The sequence below is a fragment of the Oryctolagus cuniculus genome, chromosome 17 (genome assembly GCF_051225735.1).
Source record: "Oryctolagus cuniculus isolate XC-2025 breed Fujian yellow rabbit chromosome 17, ASM5122573v1, whole genome shotgun sequence".
Lineage (NCBI taxonomy): Eukaryota > Metazoa > Chordata > Mammalia > Lagomorpha > Leporidae > Oryctolagus > Oryctolagus cuniculus.
The window spans coordinates 19,632,063-19,651,842 of NC_142883.1; the positions used below are offsets into that span (position 1 = coordinate 19,632,063).

General features: G+C 56.6%; 1 long non-coding RNA gene, 5 other non-coding genes and 1 pseudogene across 6 annotated transcripts; 4 read left to right on the forward strand and 3 right to left on the reverse strand.

The window, feature by feature from the left end:
• Positions 1–837: 837 nt before the first annotated feature.
• Positions 838–1,028, forward strand: LOC138846358 (U2 spliceosomal RNA). The gene has a single exon (XR_011383840.1). It is a non-coding gene; the product is annotated as a U2 spliceosomal RNA (small nuclear RNA).
• A 3,397-nt stretch (positions 1,029–4,425) lies between these two features.
• LOC138846071 (uncharacterized) lies at positions 4,426–7,243 on the forward strand. The gene is made up of 2 exons (XR_011383453.2): positions 4,426–5,678; positions 6,255–7,243. It is a non-coding gene; the product is annotated as an uncharacterized LOC138846071 (long non-coding RNA).
• Positions 7,244–7,832: 589 nt separating this feature from the next.
• Positions 7,833–8,023, forward strand: LOC127484558 (U2 spliceosomal RNA). Its single transcript, XR_007911620.1, has one exon. It is a non-coding gene; the product is annotated as a U2 spliceosomal RNA (small nuclear RNA).
• A 3,517-nt stretch (positions 8,024–11,540) lies between these two features.
• On the forward strand, positions 11,541–11,731 carry LOC127484563 (U2 spliceosomal RNA). The gene has a single exon (XR_007911626.3). It is a non-coding gene; the product is annotated as a U2 spliceosomal RNA (small nuclear RNA).
• Positions 11,732–12,959: 1,228 nt separating this feature from the next.
• Positions 12,960–13,094, reverse strand: LOC127484569 (U2 spliceosomal RNA; annotated as a pseudogene).
• Positions 13,095–15,638: 2,544 nt separating this feature from the next.
• LOC127484562 (U2 spliceosomal RNA) lies at positions 15,639–15,829 on the reverse strand. Its single transcript, XR_007911625.3, has one exon. It is a non-coding gene; the product is annotated as a U2 spliceosomal RNA (small nuclear RNA).
• A 3,517-nt stretch (positions 15,830–19,346) lies between these two features.
• Positions 19,347–19,537, reverse strand: LOC138846359 (U2 spliceosomal RNA). Its single transcript, XR_011383841.1, has one exon. It is a non-coding gene; the product is annotated as a U2 spliceosomal RNA (small nuclear RNA).
• Positions 19,538–19,780: the final 243 nt, after the last annotated feature.

The window sequence follows — 19,780 nt, forward strand, 5'->3', positions numbered from 1 at the left end:
AGCTATGGTCCAAAAAGAATTAGCACAGTGAAGTTAGTGGCTCAGCGGGGGCTCTCTCTTGTCGGTGGTTTTAGCTTCTCCTGGACATGGAATGTCACGAGGCAGCGACAGGCCTGGACACACGGCTGTCCTGAGGAAGCCTGTTTCCCACACGCGCGCGGAGCCCTCGGCTGTCTGCGCGGGGTAACGCCACCTCGGTGCCAGGCAGCGAGCTCCCGGGCGAGCAGAGCCCCGCACGGCCTGCCCAGCGCAGGGGCCGCCCTTTTCGTCGGTCCTCGTCCTCGGGACGCTCTCCACGCTAGTTGAAGTGTGTCAGCTGCAAACGAGCTCCAGTGAAACACAAGGCCCCTCCCACAGCGGCAGTCGGTGCGGGGGCCGGTCCCCCGCGGTGCGGGTCCCGCCCCAGCCGGGAGTCTCGAGCACGCGGCGGAACCGCCGGCTCTCTCCGGCCCTCGCGGGAGAACCCGGGAACTCCGTGCGGAGGCCGCGCTGCCCACAAGGCCGAGCCACGTGGCCATGTTTCCGCGGAGCGGCGCGCGGTCCCTGGGGCGGGGCGGGGCGGGTGCATGCAGATGAGGACGGCGGGGGCGTGACATGCAGATGAGTGCGGCCGCGGCGGTGGGGCGGGGGAGGAGAAGGGAGGAGGGGGGAGGGGGGCCGGTCCCGAGCGCGGGCGAGGAATCGCCCGCGTGGACGATGAGGGCGACAGGGCGGCGTGGCCTGCGGGGCGCGCGCGGGCCCGAGGAGCGGCGGGGGCGGGGCGGGGCGGGGCGGGAGTCACCGCGCGTGAAAGGTGCGCGGCGGGGGCGGGCGGCGGCGCGCGCGCAGGGGCCCGGCATCGCTTCTCGGCCTTTTGGCTAAGATCAAGTGTAGTATCTGTTCTTATCAGTTTAATATCTGATACGTCCTCTATCCGAGGACAATATATTAAATGGATTTTTGGAGCCGGGAGTTGGAATAGGAGCTTGCTCCGTCCACTCCGCGCATCGACCCGGTATTGCAGTACCTCCGGGCACGGTGCACCCCCTCAGGGGATACAACGCGGTCTCAAAGGCAGACTTCACCCAGTTCGTGGGCTTGCTTGCCCAGAAATGCCTGGTGCTTCTCTCTGCTTGTGTTTTGTGCTGCTTCTCCTGCGTGTGCAGACGAACAGGAGGCCAACCACACCGGCTAGACTAGACGTCTCGCTGTCCAGCCACAATGGCAGTGGTTCTCCTCTGGGTGCCAAGCAGCCTGCACCTCCCAACAGCGGACTGTGACGTACATGGCCATTGCCTCCAAGCCCCGCATGGGCGCCGGTTCTGCTCCCGCCTCTTCCGTTCCAGCTCTCTGCTATGGCCTGGGAAAGCACTAGCAGATTACCCACACGCTAGGGCCACTGCACCCGCATGGGAGACCCAGGAGAACCTCCTGCCTCCTGCCTTTGCATCCCACCAGAGAACCAGAGCATGCAAGACCTCTCTCTACCTCTCTCTCTGACACTGTCTTTCAAATAACTAAACTAAAATAGATTTTATTGGGAGAAAGTGGTATTTACAGGGGCAGGTAAAGCAAAAGGGGGTCACACAAGGGTGGGAGTGAGGGAGACTGAGGAGGACAAGGCGGAGGAGGGAATAACAGGTAGAGAGAGCCCTGCCCCAACCCGAACTCCAGGAGGGTCGGGGAGCAGCCAGGCCCCAGGAAGATGGGCTAGGAAAGGCCAGCAGGGCGAAGGGGGTCTGAGCCCTTGGGCTGGGGAGCTCAGGGCTTGTAAACACTGACCACTCTCAGCAGGAAATAGGGGTGGGAGAGGGCTCCCCGTACACTTCCTCACTGGGTTCAGGCCTCTCCAGGCTCATGGGCCCCTAAGTTCAAAGTCTCTTTAGCTGAGGGGAGAAGGGGCAGGAAGAGACAGAAAGAGCCCCTCCCTTCCCCTGCATTGGCTGTGGCAGGGGCAAGGGCGTTACATTCAGTCACAACGGGAGTCTCCCCCACACCTCTAAGCCACCGCACATAGGCCAGAGGGCAGTGGGAGCTGGGGGGCCGGCAGCAGCAAGACATTTTCCCCCCTGGCCCGTCACCCCCTTATTGCGTTAGAGACAACATTGTCTTCACAGACGCTAACACTGTGGAGACCAGGGAGCAGCAGGTGGAGGAGCCCTTCCACCCCGAAGGCAGCTTTGTCCCCCCAACACAAAATAAATAAATACATACATAAAAAGAAATATTGTGTGGGCCGGTGCCATGGCTCACTTGGCTAATCCTCCGCCTGTGGTGCTGGCACCTCGGGTTCTAGTCCTGGTTGGGGCGCCGGTTCTGTCCCGGCTGCTCCTCTTCCAGTCCAGCTCTCTGCTGTGGCCCGGGAAGGCAGTGGAGGATGGCCCAGGTCCTTGGGCCCTGCACCCCCATGGGAGACCAGGAGGAAGCACCTGGCTCCTGGCTTTGGATTGGAGCACAGCGCGCCGGCCGTGGCGGCCATTTGGGGAGTGAACCAACGGGAAAAGGAAGACCTTTCTCTCTCTCTCTCACTGTCTAATTCTGCCTGTCCCCCCCTCCAAAGAAATTTTAAAATATTGTCTTAATTTGGAGCTTTTTAACAGGTTCTTTCAAATGTAAATCAAGGAAATTGGCAGATAGAAAACATCACAAGTATAGAAATGTGCGCTTGATAAGAAAGGTTAAGAAGATAAAAGGCTTTTTTGAATAAAGAAAGGACATGGTTTGTAAGAATGACTTCATCCTGATGGCTGGTTTACTCTTGACTGGAATGGAAATGATAGAACATTTCAAGTAAGTTGAAGAGGGTGTGATGAAGTCACAGAACGTTATAACAAATAAATTTTTAATCCAAATCTATTCTATTTTTTTGTTAACATAGAATTATAATCTGATAATCCTCTATTAAGGAAATAGAGGATTTTTGCAATACATATGTTAGGAAACTTTTTTTTTAAGATTTTATTTATTTATTTGACGGGTAGAGTTACAGACAGTGAGAGAGAGAGAAAGAGAGAGAGAGAGAGAGAGGGAGAAAGAGACAGAGGTCTTCCATCTACTGGTTCACTCCTCAAATGGCCGCAACGGCCGGAGCTGCATCGATCCGAAGCCCAAGAGCCAGGAGCTTCTTCCCAGTCTCCAACGCTGGTGCAGGGGCCCAAGGACTTGGGCCATCTCCCACTGCTTTCCCAGGCCATAGCTGAGAGCTGGATTGGAAGAGGAGCAACCGGGACTCGAACCACCGCCCATTTGGAATGCTGGCATCACAGGTGGAGGATTAAGCTAGTGCGCCATGGCACCAGCCCCTAGCAAACAGTTTTTAATTGTCTCAGAAATCTGTTTAAAACTTGTAGCATCTCCTTTTGATCGTTTTAATTGGTGACTCTGTTCAGTGTTTTAGCAAGCTCCAGTAAGCTCGTCTCTCTCCCTAGTCCTGACTCTGTTAAAACTGTTCCAAAGCATGGGATTCGATTCAATGCCCCAGCTCTTAAATTTAAGGTTTTATTTCTGAGTTTTGGAACAAAACAAAAAAAGTTTTTTGTGGTAACCAGGGGGAAGCGTGGACGACAACAAGTCAGCAGCGACAGGCACCCAAGGGTAACACCACCACAGAGTCCGGAACATCTCTCTTTCCCAATGCTCGGCATAAGAGGTGGAGGTGGGGCCGACATTTGGTCAGCTTGAGCAGCCTTTGTCTACACCAGGGTGCCCGGGTTCCAGGCCCTGGGGTGCAGCAGCATGTGCCATCAAGGGGGGGCACGTGACATCAAAAAGCAGGCCATAGGGTTTTTGTCTTTAGCTGTTGAGAGTTAGTGTTGGGCTTTAGAAAACGCCCAAGTGTTAGGGCTTCTCCCTCACCTCCCATCTGCGCCACCATGGCTGGAGGTCCAGGCTCCTTGCTGTAACTTGACCAAACTAGCAAACCAGGAGGTTGAACCTCTCTTGCTGTGTGCTTCAGATAATCTTATTAAATAATTTCTGTTCCCCATATTGGTGCGTCTGGGTGCAATACCCGACTCAAGCTTCCTTCCCCCTTCCCTAAGCAGGTCACCTGTGGTGGCTGAAGTCCTTGGGCCCCTGTCGTCCTTGGGAAAGACCTGGATCACCTTCTCAGCTCCCACCACACACATGGGAGGTCAGAAGAAGCTCCTGGCCCAGGCCTGGTCCTTGTGGCCATTTTGGGTGTGAACCGGGGAAACCAGGGAATGGAGGATATTTTTCGCTCGCTCTAAATTTCAGGTAACTATTAAATCTTGGGAGAAAAGAAAGGAAGTGAACTAGCCAAATTGGAAGCATCCCTCTCTGTCTCTGTCCACCCTCCATGTGGTGTGTGTGTGTGTGTGAGAGAGAGAGAGAGAGAGAGAGAGAGTGAGAGAGAGAGAGAGAGAGGGTGGGGGAAGGGAGGGAGAAAGGAAAAGGAAAGAAAGAACACTTTGAACAACAGGGGAAATTGTTTTCACTCCAAATATCTTTCTTTTTCTTTCCATATTCTGATGTACAAAAGCAAACTCGTAGTTGCAAGACCATGACTAAAGTCTTGTTCAGGAAGGTAGGAAGCAAGGAAGGATTTAAAAGAAAGGGAACCACTGGGCTTGTGACTGATCACAGTACTCAAACTGCCAGGGCTTGCTGGTGAATCAAAGAGCTGGAAGGCAGCTACAGATGAACTCGTCTGAAAGGCAGAGTGACAGAGAGAGGGGGAGAAGACAGCCGCTTGCAGCACAGCAGTATGTGGACTGCTGTGGGTGCTGTATGGACATCCCATGTGGGTGCTGGTCTGAGTCCTGGCCGCTCCACTTCCGAGCCGGCTTGACCCCCTGGTGTTTTGCGAGCCCTCTAGCGTGTGCACATGGAGGATGGCGGGCTGAGGGGGAGCGGACTGACTCACGGGAGCCCAGAAAGAGCTGGAATGCAGGGTCATTACTCTTTGATGGGACATGCTCTTTTTATACGACAGAACTTGTGGTGGAATGAGAAGGCCGTGCCAAGATGGCGCTGGCGAGCGAGCGAGCGTCAGTTACTCAGGAATGGCTTCAGAGCCCACCTGGCAAAGGAGGCTGCCTGGCAACAGGCAGTGATTGGTTAGGGCATAACCCGGCCCTTGACCTGACTGGCTGCCCCAGCTATATATAAGCTGCTGTACCAACTGAAATCAACGAGTATGCAAGTTGCTCCCCTCTAGCCCACTTTCACCTGACTCCCAGTGTCTGTGTCCTGACTCCGTGCCTCTTGCCCCCACCGCGCTCCTCCTCTCGGAACGAATCCACAGCAACATCTGGCGCCAACATGGCTGAGAGACAGCGTGACGACTTGGCGAGGTTCCCCCCTTGATTTCGGCAAGTAGGCCCCTCAGCGTTTTGTTTGCTGTTCTGTTCTGTGAGGGTGAGCACAGAACCCCCTCCTACGCCCCTTTCCTTGTCCTTGTCCTCGGTCGAAGTGACCCCAGGTTAAGCACACACCCACCGCCCAGAAGCATAACGCCGCTTCTCGGCTCCTCCTTTTACTTTTGGTTCGCCGGGGGAATTCGCAGAAGGGACCGATCATCCCGGAATTCGGAACCAGGCCATCTTCCCTCACTCGAGAGAGGTGACGCTCCGGAGACACCGTGTGGGCACACGGCCTTGACCTAACGGAACCAGGAAGTCCCCCACTAAGCGCAGGACATACGTACGATCTGATACACCACTGTCTGTTCGCCTAAGGTAGGGAACCCCCTGCAGAATGCCATCAGCCGCTGAGGTGCTAGGAATTTGTTTTGTTATGGCGGCAGTGCTGTGGGTGTCTTTCCTTCGGCTAGAGTTGGCATGGCGCGCCGCTCTTAAGTGCTCAAACATGGGAAAGATACCCCCCTCTCTGAAACCCACACAAATTACCAAACATAATGAATCTGTGAGTGATAAGAGCCTGTCACTCCAGGGCGCTGCCTCACAGGCAACAGTTGACGACTTAGGGAGAGAGAGCGTCGACAGTGAAAATGACATGACAGCAGACAACGCAGCAATGCCTAGGCAGCCACCCCCCAAGCACCCGGGGGGATGAACTTAGACGACCTTGAGGCGATAACCCATGTGAGGTCATCCCATCTGCACCCAGTGAGGATCCCCACGTTTGTGGCAGTCCCCGGGCACCCCAGGCTCTCAGGGCAGCTGCTAGACCCCATCCCACCCACATGTTTGCCATTAATGTCAGAGTGGACACAAAATTCAGGCCCTGGATTCCAACGCCCGTAAAAAGGCTTCTGCTAACCAAGGGCTAAGGATATGTTTGTGTCTTTCCAGAGAATGCGGGACAGCCCATTTGGGTACCAGCCAGAAACATGAAGCCTGCAACTGACAGTCAGCCAGGACCAGCTGAACAAGACTGAGAGACCGCCTTGTTCACGGGTGCTCCTGCTACTGATGGTCAAGCTGCTGGCCTATCATCCTGCCCTGAGGAACTGCCCATAGCCACATCCGCTACTGCTTCATACCCCACTTAGCTCTGGTCAGCCACTCGAACAGCCAACAGCCTGCGTGCAGTCATGCCATTCCTGATTACCATTGTTCCTCACTCCTACCCCCATCTGAGCAAGCACTCCTGTGGTCTCCCGTTTTGAGGGCTGGTTAGTCAACGTCAGGTAAGATCCCCTGAGGGACAACCGAAGACAGGCACAAGCCACATGAGACCACATGGAAACGGGGTCAACAATGGTATGGCCAAGGATCATGCCTCCTGTTGCTCAAAAATAAATGAAAAGGGGGACGTGTTATGGAATGAGAAGGCCGTGCCAAGATGGCGCTGGCGAGCGAGCGAGCGTCAGTTACTCAGGAATGGCTTCAGAACCCACCTGGCAAAGGAGCCCGCCTGGCAACAGGCAGTGATTGGTTAAGGCATAAACCGCCCCTTGACCCGACTGGCTGCCTCGGCTATATAAGCTGCTGTACCAACTGAAATAAACTGGCCCAGCCCCGGTGGTTGTGCCTCCTGGGAGCGAAGCGGTGGATGGAGGCGCTCGCTCTCGCTCTCGCTGTCTCGCTCTCTCTGTTTCTCTTTAGTCTCGCTCTCGCCCCCTTCCCGTAATTCTCTCAAACGCACGGAAATCTTTAAAAGTAAAGTAAAAACGCCTTATTTCCGGAGGAAGAGTGGGCGGGTGTAAGGGCGGGGTCGGTCCCCCGGGCGGGGGCAGGGGTGGGGCTTCCTGAGCCCTCGACATCCCACTGGCCTTGGAGGCTCTGTGCCCGCGTCCGTCGGGTTTGCGGGTTGAGGCCTGAGCGACCCCACAGGTCCTAACGCACACGATCCGGTGTTCCTGTCCACGGGCGATGCAGGCGCTCAGGAGTCCGGTCGCAGAGCCGCGACCCCGGCCCCCACGGGGTAGCGGCGGATAGCGCTGGCCTCCTGGGCGCCCTCTCTGCCCACGCAGCCGCTCGGCACCCCCTGACCGCAGGGGAGCGAGGGTGGGGGTCCGGGTGGCCGGCCCACACAGGAGTCGCGGCAGAGCAGGGCAGGGCTGAGACGCGCCCACCGCCCCGCAGCCCTGTCAGGAGCCCGCGCCTCTCCGCGACCTCGGGAGGGCGCCGGCGGCTCCGGGGGCGGGGCGAGCACGGCGGGGGCGGAGCACGCAGATGAGCACTGCGGGGGGGGGGGCGGGGCATGCAGATGAGGCCGGCCGCGGGCCGATACGGGGCGGGGAGAAGCCCGTCCCGAGCGCACGCGCGGATTCGCCCGCGTGGACGATGAGGGCGATAGGGCGGCGTGGCCTGCGGGGCGCGCGCGGGCCCGAGGAGCGGCGGGGGCGGGGCGGGGCGGGGCGGGAGTCACCGCGCGTGAAAGGTGCGCGGCGGGGGCGGGCGGCGGCGCGCGCGCAGGGGCCCGGCATCGCTTCTCGGCCTTTTGGCTAAGATCAAGTGTAGTATCTGTTCTTATCAGTTTAATATCTGATACGTCCTCTATCCGAGGACAATATATTAAATGGATTTTTGGAGCCGGGAGTTGGAATAGGAGCTTGCTCCGTCCACTCCGCGCATCGACCCGGTATTGCAGTACCTCCGGGCACGGTGCACCCCCTCGGGGGGGTACAAGGTCGTGCTAAGAACAGAATTGTCCTGTGTTTGGTAGTTCTGACTCAGGTTTTCATGGGAACACTTACAGGTGGCAGACAAGCTAAGGTGGGTAGACGATTCTTCCTCCTTTTTCCTTTGGCTCTGTGAGTCCATCTCGCTTCTAGGCTCGAGGTTCTGCTGTATAGTGAGGGTCCTGTAGGGAGACAGGCCCAAGGTCTCTAACGGGAAGTAGTCTTTTATTATTTGTTGACTCCGGGGGTGGTAAAGTAAAGCCCAGGTGAATTTTCATCCAAGTGCTTGCACCTCGAATAATGGAGGGGCATCATTTTCTTCTCTATGGTTTTAGCTGTTCCTTTTTCTTTTATTTATTTGAAGGCAGAGTTACAGAGAAAAGGATCTTCCCTCTGCTGGTTCACTCCCTAGATGGCCGCAACAACCTGAGCTGGGTCAATTCTGGGCCAGGAGCCAGAAGGAGCTTCTTCTGGGCCTCCCACGCGGGGCCCTAGGGGCCCAAGGACTTGGGCCGTCTTCCACTGTTTTCCCAGGCTATGGGAGAGAGCTGGATCGGAAGTGGAGCAGCTGGGACATGGCACCCGTATGGGATGTCGGCGCTGCAGGAAAGGTCATAGTGGAGGACGCTTTGGGGAGCATAGAGCACTAGGTGATTATGAATCCACGACCACCGATCGGAAATGTCCAGTTGCTGGGTGGTGCTGGATGGAGCAGGTTAAGCTGCCGACCACGATGCCGGCACCCATACAGGCCTGGGTTCTGGGGCTGCTCCACTTCCCTGCTAATGGCCTGGGAAAGCAGCAGAGGATGGCCCAGGTGCTTGGGCCCCTGCACCTATGTGGGAGACACGGATGAAGTGCCAGGCTCCTGGCCTCAGCCTGACCCAGCCCCAGCCATTGCAGCCACTTGGGGACCGACCCAGCGGATGAAAGAGTCCCCCCCCCCCCCCAGCCTGCTACTCTGCCTCTCAAATAAATACATCTTTTTAAAATAAAAGTGCGCTCGGTTCCACACCCCTGCTGCCAGGCCCTGGGATGTCCGGGGACTCAGAAAGAGGAAAGCGGGGGCACCGCGGGAGGACACCCGGAATGCCTGCACCAGGCGCTGGGCGCGCAGGGCAGCCCGGGTTTGCGTCCCAGCTCTGCTCCCCCTCCTAGCTCGCCACTGGCATGCACCCTGGAGGGAGACAGGTGATGGCTCCGAGGGCCGGGTGCCCGGCGCTCACATGGGAGATGGGGCTCGAGTTACCGCTCCCGGGGTCGACCCTGCCCGAATGAGCGGCACGGTACAGCCCGGCCGGCCAGTAGAGCGGGCCGGCGAGCCTCTGTCGGCAGCCACCCCAGACACCGCACAGCAGGCACGCGGGTGTCACCAAGGAGGCCTGGCTCTTGCAAGGTGTCCGGCGCATAACAAATCTTCCCAGGCAGACGAATCGATTAATTCACAGGCTCTTATTGGGGTTCCGCTCCCGGGCGAGGTTCGCCGGTCCCAACAGAGCAACAGAGCGGGGGGCCGGGGAAGTCGCGCGTCAGAGATTGGGAGAGCTCCTTTTATAGATTCAGGGCATGGGGGTTAAAGGTTGAGGCGGGTCTGATCCTCACTGGTTGACCTTTAGGCACCTGCGGGGACCTTGACAAGCACTCCCCCCCCCCCCCCGCAAGTACGGGTAGGAACTTTCCATTCCCGGAAGTATAGGCCCTCCCTCCATGCGGATCCCAAAGCTACCTAGCTCTGACTTTCCAATAAATAAATAAATCTTAAAAAAAAAAAAAAAATGGTCGGCCAGGATGCTATGGAAATGGTGTCCAGCGGCATCGAAAGCAGCAGACGGCCGCCGGTAGCTTTGGGATCCGCAAGGAGGGAAGGCCTATACTTCCGGGGATGGAGAGCCCCTACCCGCACTTCCCGGGAAGAAAAGTCCTTGTCAGGGTCCCCGCAGGTGCTTAAAGTGTTAGAGTCTGAAAAAGCCCACCGGCCGAGGAACGACTCCAAGAGACTTTTCTCTCATGCAACCAGCAAAGGGTTAAAGATTTATTGATTATCCAGCATGCTGGGGCTGCCTGATCACACAAAAGCAGAGCAGCCCCGACTAACCAAAGGTTAGGGTTTATAAAGGCAAAAACCGCAAAACCGGGAAGGGGGGAATACATGGTTGCTATGCACGGTTGCTATACACAGTTGCTAAAATCAAAAGAGAGTACATAAAATCAAAAGAGAGTATATGGTTACTGGGGTCAACATAACCTAAAACCTAAGTGAAATTAATATTTATCATAATCTTGACAATACCAGTTACAATATTACAATTAGCGATTAGGACTTGACATTAATGTAAGACACAGACAAATCACATCTTTATTATTAGCCCAGGTAACCCAGGTGCAACCTTTCTACTTTTAAGCTTGAGCAATCATGCTAGGGGGTTTTTGTGTGTTGCCAAGGGTGATGTAGTGCACTGTTATTGTCCGACTATTTGAGATCATAGTTTCAGACCAGAGTCTCACGGTGGGGGGGTGCTTTCTCAGAATGGAGTCTCAAGTGCTCCAAAATGGAGTCCCTAACTGTCTAGGTGCTACTTCACTCTGTCTTATTTTTACAGCTGTACCAGGAAGGTTTAAACCTGTAAGCTTAAGCTTAACTTTTTACACCCGCACATATACAATTTTAACTCTTCAAAAGGTCAACCAGTGAGGATCAGACCCGCCTCAACCTTTAACCCCCATGCCCTGAATCTATAAAGGGAGCCCTGCCAACCTCTGCCGCGCTCTGTTGGGATCGGGGAACCTCGCCCGGCAGCGGAATCCCAATAAAAGCTTGTGAATTAATTGATTCGCTGCCCTGGGAAGATTTGTTATGCACTGGACACCTTGCAGTCACCCGCCACCCGGCACAGTGTCGCCGCCCACAGCTCGCGAGGCCAGCCCGCTCGGCGCGGGGCCGAACGGGGGAAAGGCCCCGCCCGCCAAACTTCCGCCGGGTGGCCCCAACTCAAGAATCCCCCCCGGCCAGGTTGGTGGTCGGGCCGGCGCAGGGCGCAAGGGCGCCCCCTAGCGGCCCCGCAGACACGGCCGTGCGCGTGCACGTGAGCGGACGGCGCGGGCCCACCCCGCACGGGGCCGCGAGCTGCCAGGTGTGAAGCGGTGCGGGCCCCCACACCGGATCCCTGCTTCCTCGGGAGTCCGCAGGGGCCGGCACTCCCGGTCCGCTCGGTGCTCGGGATCCGTCAGTCCCGGCGGTGGGGGCGCCCGCGGTAGCCCAGCCTGCTCTGCGGGGGCGGGGCATGCAAATCAGCTGTGGCTGGTCAGCCCGGGAATGCCGGGAGAAGCGGGGCTGTGACTTTTCTCGTAGAAAAATAGGAAGAGTAGGAAGTGTGCCCAGGCGCCTAAGGAAGCCCAAGAAGACTGTCAGGGACGCGAAGGAAAAGGGGCACGCCGTGAGGGCTGGGGTGGTCGCCGCGAGCTGAAGGTGCGTGAGGGGAGGCCTGCTGGAGCGCGGGCGGCAGGGTCGGGTATCGCTTCTCGGCCTTTTGGCTAAGATCAAGTGTAGTATCTGTTCTTATCAGTTTAATATCTGATACGTCCTCTATCCGAGGACAATATATTAAATGGATTTTTGGAGCCGGGAGTTGGAATAGGAGCTTGCTCCGTCCACTCCGCGCATCGACCCGGTATTGCAGTACCTCCGGGCACGGTGCACCCTCCCTTTACTGTGGTGGCAAAAGACAGGTTGAGCTTGGGGTCCCGGTGTCTTTGGGAGCTCCCGTGTTTCTCCAGCACCGCTGGCTTTCTGCGGTTGCATGCTCTTACCGAGCCTCTTGGCAGCTGATGTGATTTCTGTAAGTCCTGCGCCATGTATCTCCCGGTCCCCAGCGGGTCTCGGGTCTCGGGCACTCACACCGTAGCAGCCCCGCCATACTATGCACTCTGTGCTACTTAACCCACGGCATCACACCCTCTACTCACGTAATCCTCTGTCCGCGCATCCCCCTCCAGTCCCTCCCCTCGTCTCAGCTTTTCCAGGTGGAATAAACAGAAGCTACCCACTCATCCGGGTGTGTTGCACCTTTCCTTCCGCATCTTACTTCCGTTGGTTCACTCCTCCAATGGCTGCTATGGCTGGTTCTGTGCTGATCCGAAGCCAGGAGCCAAGTGCTTCCTCTCCTTCTCCCATGTAGGTGCGGGGACCCAAGCACTTGGCCCATCCTCTTTGGCCCTCCCGACCAACTGTGACTAGTACCTGGCACCCCTACCGGTACTAGAACCCGGGGTGCCAGCGTCGCAGGCTGAGGATTATGCAAGTGAGCCAGGGCACTGACAGAGCCTCTTCTTGTCAAGAGGTTGGTGCGGGAGGCATTTGAGAGAATAGGAATTTATCTGGTTAGTAGGAAATTCGCCAAGCTGGGGGAAGGTGACTGTTGGAAACTGAAACCTCGTGGGACTTCTTCCCTGATCTCCAAGATGCTCTGTGCCGCTTTTTGCTATTTGGGTTGCAAGGAGACCCAGGGGTTGCATTGGCACCTAGGATCTCCACAAAAAGGAGGAAGTGGAGTAGGGATCCTGTAGACTGCAGAGACAGCTTCCTGTGACAGCGCCTCAGATTGCGTCTCGTTTATTTCATCTGGAAAAGCTGAGACAAGGGAGGGCTGGAAGGGAGGAAGCAGGGGCCAGATGTGCAGGCAGCAGGTGAGCGGAACTGTTCCGGAGTTGGACGGGGGGAGTAGTGAGTGGGGAGGCAGGAAACTAGGGTACAAGCGAGACCCCAGGAGGACCACCAAGTGGGCTGTAATAGGTGTATGGAGTGCAGGGACTCCATCCAAAGAACTCCAGCCAGCTGCTTGACCAGAGAGCCAAGACCAACTCAACCCATAGTACAACAGGCTAAATGGCACAAATTCAATCAATTAGCATACGAAACAACCAAAGCCTGAAGGGAGGGTGCACCATGCCCGGAGGTACTGCAATACCGGGTCGATGTGTGGAGTGGAGGGAGCAAGCTCCTATTCCTACTCCCGGCTCCTATAACGTATCAGATATTTTTATCTCACCCAAAAGTCTGAGAAGTGATGCCAGAACTGCCCCCTTGGCCCGGTATCATCTCTCTGACACATCTTAGCTCACTGAGGTGACCACGCATGCTCAATAGCGTGTCCTGTCCCACCTTGGCTAGGGGCCAGTCCTGGCTGCTCCTCTTCTGATCCAGCTCTCTGCTATGGCCTGAGAAAGTAGTGGAAGATGGCCTAAGCCCTTGGGCCCCTGCACCCACATGGGAGACCCAGAAGAAGCTTTGGATGAGCACGGCTCTGGCCATTTGGGGGAATGAACCAGCAGATGGAAGATCTCTCTCTCTAACTCTGCATTTCAAATAAGTGAATAAGTTTAAAAAACTAAAACCCCAGATACACATCCATCCATCCATCTCCGTCTCTGCATTCATATAAACTCACCTGCACTAGGAGTTTTCAATGAGATGAGAGCCACAGCTTGGGGGAATGCGGATGGGTGGGTCGACGCTGGACCCCAAATGGCTGGTGTGGGGAGCAACTGAGACTAGACTAAGTTACTGGAATTAAGACTTATTCTATGCATCTGCTCTCCCACAATATGGCGCTGAGGGAGCAAACAACCTCTATGCAGCTGCCTCTCACCAATTTGACTGATAAGCTGCAGGAGCTGATCCTGCTCCTGATTGGAGGAGAGCAGCGTACTCGGCGTGTGGGTAGCAGAGTTGGGATTGGTGGAAGAGGACTATAAAGGAGGAAAGAGACAACATGCACCAGGAACATCTGAGGAACATCTGAGCAGCCCCCGAGAGAGCTGGCCGGCGGTGTGCCGCTCCTCCATGGAAGCGGGGAAAGTGGCAGGGGGGGCCGCCCCTCCACGGAGGTGGAGGGGTCGGCAGCCAACCCGGGAAGGACCAGCAGCAAACCCGGGAAGGGCCAAGCAGACAAAAGAACAGCACAGGGTCCAGTGTTGTTCCTCCGCGAATGGGGGAGCGACAGCTGGGGCAGTGGTCAGCCACGGGAAAAAGGCCAGACAGGCAGTGGGGTGGGGGAGGACAAGGATGCCCCAGCCTGAGGGCGCTGCGGGCTCTCATCTGGTGGAGCAGACAAAGCCAAGGTAGGGGTTGGGGCAGGGGAACCTCAGGCCAAGCATGATCCATGCCCCACTGGCTGTTGGGGGCATCTGAGGAGTGGACAGGATGGAGGATTCCCTTTCCCTCTCTCCCCTCTCGGCTTTTCAGGTGAAATTAACCAGAACTGACTGAAACTAACCAGAACTCTCCTACAGAGAGCTGTCACCGAAGTCTTCAGGGACACATCCATGCAAAGCCTGAGGGAGACAGACTGAGAACCCAGTGCAGCACACAATCCCAGACTGGATCTCTTTGGGATCACTGACAGGATGGAAACCCAGACGGTAGATTATAGATTGGTGCTAAAGGGAAACTTGCAGGCCTTTGTAGCTTCTTAGGAAACATCCAGATGCCCGTGTGTGGGCAAGACACTGGCAGATGGTTCAGGAGAACAACAGCTGTGTTCCTATGAGTCCGTGTGTGACAGCAGGCAAGGAGCCTGCGAGGGTACAGGATTGATAAAGCACAGCCGGAGCTGAATGCCAGCATCCCATGTGGGAGCCAGTTCCAGTCCCTCAGATGGAAGACCTGCCTCTCCCTGTCTGTGCCTCTGCCTGAAATAAATAAATTAAAAAAAAAAAGTCAAAGGGGTGGTTAAGACTCACCTTGGGATATCACACCCTGGGTGGGAGTGCTGCGCTTCAATTCCCGTTAAGTATGCTTGCCCTGGGAGGCAGCAGGTGCTGGCCCAGGTCACGAGGTCTCTGCCACCCAAGTGGCAAACTGGATAGAGCTCTCAGATGCTGACTTCACCCTCTCCAGCTGCAGAGGACAAGGCACTGAGGCCAGGGGTGGGACGTGAGGGGGAAAGAGAGGGTTCTTTCTCTCAAAATAAAGGAATTTGAATTTTTAAAAAAAAAATTATCTGAAAGGTAGGGACAACCAGTGACAGGAACCCGAGTCATCTCCTGCCGCCACCCAGGGTGCACATAGAGGAAACCTGGAAATTGCAGCAGAGCTGAGACGGGAACCCAGGCAGCCCCATGCGGGGATGCAGGCGACCTAATAGCCTTTTAACCGCAGAAGCCATGGAAGCACCTGTACCAAACGCCTGCTAATTGCATTGCAAGACTACTGAAAGGAGGGAATGGAGAGGAGAGACAGAGCAGAGCAAGGTGCAACACACCCGGATGAGTGGGTAGCTTCTGTTTATTCCACCTGGAAAAGCTGAGACGAGGGGAGGGACTGGAGGGGGATGCGCGGACAGAGGATTACGTGAGTAGAGGGTGTGATGCCGTGGGTTAAGTAGCACAGAGTGCATAGTATGGCGGGGCTGCTACGGTGTGAGTGCCCGAGACCCGAGACCCGCTGGGGACCGGGAGATACATGGCGCAGGACTTACAGAAATCACATCAGCTGCCAAGAGGCTCGGTAAGAGCATGCAACCGCAGAAAGCCAGCGGTGCTGGAGAAACACGGGAGCTCCCAAAGACACCGGGACCCCAAGCTCAACCTGTCTTTTGCCACCACAGTAAAGGGAGGGTGCACCGTGCCCGGAGGTACTGCAATACCGGGTCGATGCGCGGAGTGGACGGAGCAAGCTCCTATTCCAACTCCCGGCTCCAAAAATCCATTTAATATATTGTCCTCGGATAGAGGACGTATCAGATATTAAACTGATAAGAACAGATACTACACTTGATCTTAGCCAAAAGGCCGAGAAGCGATACCCGACCCTGCCGCCCGCGCTCCAGCAGGCCTCCCCTCACGCACCTTCAGCTCGCGGCGACCACCCCAGCCCTCACGGCGTGCCCCTTTTCCTTCGCGTCCCTGACAGTCTTCTTGGGCTTCCTTAGGCGCCTGGGCACACTTCCTACTCTTCCTATTTTTCTACGAGAAAAGTCACAGCCCCGCTTCTCCCGGCATTCCCGGGCTGACCAGCCACAGCTGATTTGCATGCCCCGCCCCCGCAGAGCAGGCTGGGCTACCGCGGGCGCCCCCACCGCCGGGACTGACGGATCCCGAGCACCGAGCGGACCGGGAGTGCCGGCCCCTGCGGACTCCCGAGGAAGCAGGGATCCGGTGTGGGGGCCCGCACCGCTTCACACCTGGCAGCTCGCGGCCCCGTGCGGGGTGGGCCCGCGCCGTCCGCTCACGTGCACGCGCACGGCCGTGTCTGCGGGGCCGCTAGGGGGCGCCCTTGCGCCCTGCGCCGGCCCGACCACCAACCTGGCCGGGGGGGATTCTTGAGTTGGGGCCACCCGGCGGAAGTTTGGCGGGCGGGGCCTTTCCCCCGTTCGGCCCCGCGCCGAGCGGGCTGGCCTCGCGAGCTGTGGGCGGCGACACTGTGCCGGGTGGCGGGTGACTGCAAGGTGTCCAGTGCATAACAAATCTTCCCAGGGCAGCGAATCAATTAATTCACAAGCTTTTATTGGGATTCCGCTGCCGGGCGAGGTTCCCCGATCCCAACAGAGCGCGGCAGAGGTTGGCAGGGCTCCCTTTATAGATTCAGGGCATGGGGGTTAAAGGTTGAGGCGGGTCTGATCCTCACTGGTTGACCTTTTGAAGAGTTAAAATTGTATATGTGCGGGTGTAAAAAGTTAAGCTTAAGCTTACAGGTTTAAACCTTCCTGGTACAGCTGTAAAAATAAGACAGAGTGAAGTAGCACCTAGACAGTTAGGGACTCCATTTTGGAGCACTTGAGACTCCATTCTGAGAAAGCACCCCCCCACCGTGAGACTCTGGTCTGAAACTATGATCTCAAATAGTCGGACAATAACAGTGCACTACATCACCCTTGGCAACACACAAAAACCCCCTAGCATGATTGCTCAAGCTTAAAAGTAGAAAGGTTGCACCTGGGTTACCTGGGCTAATAATAAAGATGTGATTTGTCTGTGTCTTACATTAATGTCAAGTCCTAATCGCTAATTGTAATATTGTAACTGGTATTGTCAAGATTATGATAAATATTAATTTCACTTAGGTTTTAGGTTATGTTGACCCCAGTAACCATATACTCTCTTTTGATTTTATGTACTCTCTTTTGATTTTAGCAACTGTGTATAGCAACCGTGCATAGCAACCATGTATTCCCCCCTTCCCGGTTTTGCGGTTTTTGCCTTTATAAACCCTAACCTTTGGTTAGTCGGGGCTGCTCTGCTTTTGTGTGATCAGGCAGCCCCAGCATGCTGGATAATCAATAAATCTTTAACCCTTTGCTGGTTGCATGAGAGAAAAGTCTCTTGGAGTCGTTCCTCGGCCGGTGGGCTTTTTCAGACTCTAACACTTTAAGCACCTGCGGGGACCCTGACAAGGACTTTTCTTCCCGGGAAGTGCGGGTAGGGGCTCTCCATCCCCGGAAGTATAGGCCTTCCCTCCTTGCGGATCCCAAAGCTACCGGCGGCCGTCTGCTGCTTTCGATGCCGCTGGACACCATTTCCATAGCATCCTGGCCGACCATTTTTTTTTTTTTTTTAAGATTTATTTATTTATTGGAAAGTCAGAGCTAGGTAGCTTTGGGATCCGCATGGAGGGAGGGCCTATACTTCCGGGAATGGAAAGTTCCTACCCGTACTTGCGGGGGGGGGGGGGGAGTGCTTGTCAAGGTCCCCGCAGGTGCCTAAAGGTCAACCAGTGAGGATCAGACCCGCCTCAACCTTTAACCCCCATGCCCTGAATCTATAAAAGGAGCTCTCCCAATCTCTGACGCGCGACTTCCCCGGCCCCCCGCTCTGTTGCTCTGTTGGGACCGGCGAACCTCGCCCGGGAGCGGAACCCCAATAAGAGCCTGTGAATTAATCGATTCGTCTGCCTGGGAAGATTTGTTATGCGCCGGACACCTTGCAAGAGCCAGGCCTCCTTGGTGACACCCGCGTGCCTGCTGTGCGGTGTCTGGGGTGGCTGCCGACAGAGGCTCGCCGGCCCGCTCTACTGGCCGGCCGGGCTGTACCGTGCCGCTCATTCGGGCAGGGTCGACCCCGGGAGCGGTAACTCGAGCCCCATCTCCCATGTGAGCGCCGGGCACCCGGCCCTCGGAGCCATCACCTGTCTCCCTCCAGGGTGCATGCCAGTGGCGAGCTAGGAGGGGGAGCAGAGCTGGGACGCAAACCCGGGCTGCCCTGCGCGCCCAGCGCCTGGTGCAGGCATTCCGGGTGTCCTCCCGCGGTGCCCCCGCTTTCCTCTTTCTGAGTCCCCGGACATCCCAGGGCCTGGCAGCAGGGGTGTGGAACCGAGCGCACTTTTATTTTAAAAAGATGTATTTATTTGAGAGGCAGAGTAGCAGGCTGGGGGGGGGGGGGGACTCTTTCATCCGCTGGGTCGGTCCCCAAGTGGCTGCAATGGCTGGGGCTGGGTCAGGCTGAGGCCAGGAGCCTGGCACTTCATCCGTGTCTCCCACATAGGTGCAGGGGCCCAAGCACCTGGGCCATCCTCTGCTGCTTTCCCAGGCCATTAGCAGGGAAGTGGAGCAGCCCCAGAACCCAGGCCTGTATGGGTGCCGGCATCGTGGTCGGCAGCTTAACCTGCTCCATCCAGCACCACCCAGCAACTGGACATTTCCGATCGGTGGTCGTGGATTCATAATCACCTAGTGCTCTATGCTCCCCAAAGCGTCCTCCACTATGACCTTTCCTGCAGCGCCGACATCCCATACGGGTGCCATGTCCCAGCTGCTCCACTTCCGATCCAGCTCTCTCCCATAGCCTGGGAAAACAGTGGAAGACGGCCCAAGTCCTTGGGCCCCTAGGGCCCCGCGTGGGAGGCCCAGAAGAAGCTCCTTCTGGCTCCTGGCCCAGAATTGACCCAGCTCAGGTTGTTGCGGCCATCTAGGGAGTGAACCAGCAGAGGGAAGATCCTTTTCTCTGTAACTCTGCCTTCAAATAAATAAAAGAAAAAGGAACAGCTAAAACCATAGAGAAGAAAATGATGCCCCTCCATTATTCGAGGTGCAAGCACTTGGATGAAAATTCACCTGGGCTTTACTTTACCACCCCCGGAGTCAACAAATAATAAAAGACTACTTCCCGTTAGAGACCTTGGGCCTGTCTCCCTACAGGACCCTCACTATACAGCAGAACCTCGAGCCTAGAAGCGAGATGGACTCACAGAGCCAAAGGAAAAAGGAGGAAGAATCGTCTACCCACCTTAGCTTGTCTGCCACCTGTAAGTGTTCCCATGAAAACCTGAGTCAGAACTACCAAACACAGGACAATTCTGTTCTTAGCACGACCTTGTACCCCCCCGAGGGGGTGCACCGTGCCCGGAGGTACTGCAATACCGGGTCGATGCGCGGAGTGGACGGAGCAAGCTCCTATTCCAACTCCCGGCTCCAAAAATCCATTTAATATATTGTCCTCGGATAGAGGACGTATCAGATATTAAACTGATAAGAACAGATACTACACTTGATCTTAGCCAAAAGGCCGAGAAGCGATGCCGGGCCCCTGCGCGCGCGCCGCCGCCCGCCCCCGCCGCGCACCTTTCACGCGCGGTGACTCCCGCCCCGCCCCGCCCCGCCCCCGCCGCTCCTCGGGCCCGCGCGCGCCCCGCAGGCCACGCCGCCCTATCGCCCTCATCGTCCACGCGGGCGAATCCGCGCGTGCGCTCGGGACGGGCTTCTCCCCGCCCCGTATCGGCCCGCGGCCGGCCTCATCTGCATGCCCCGCCCCCCCCCCGCA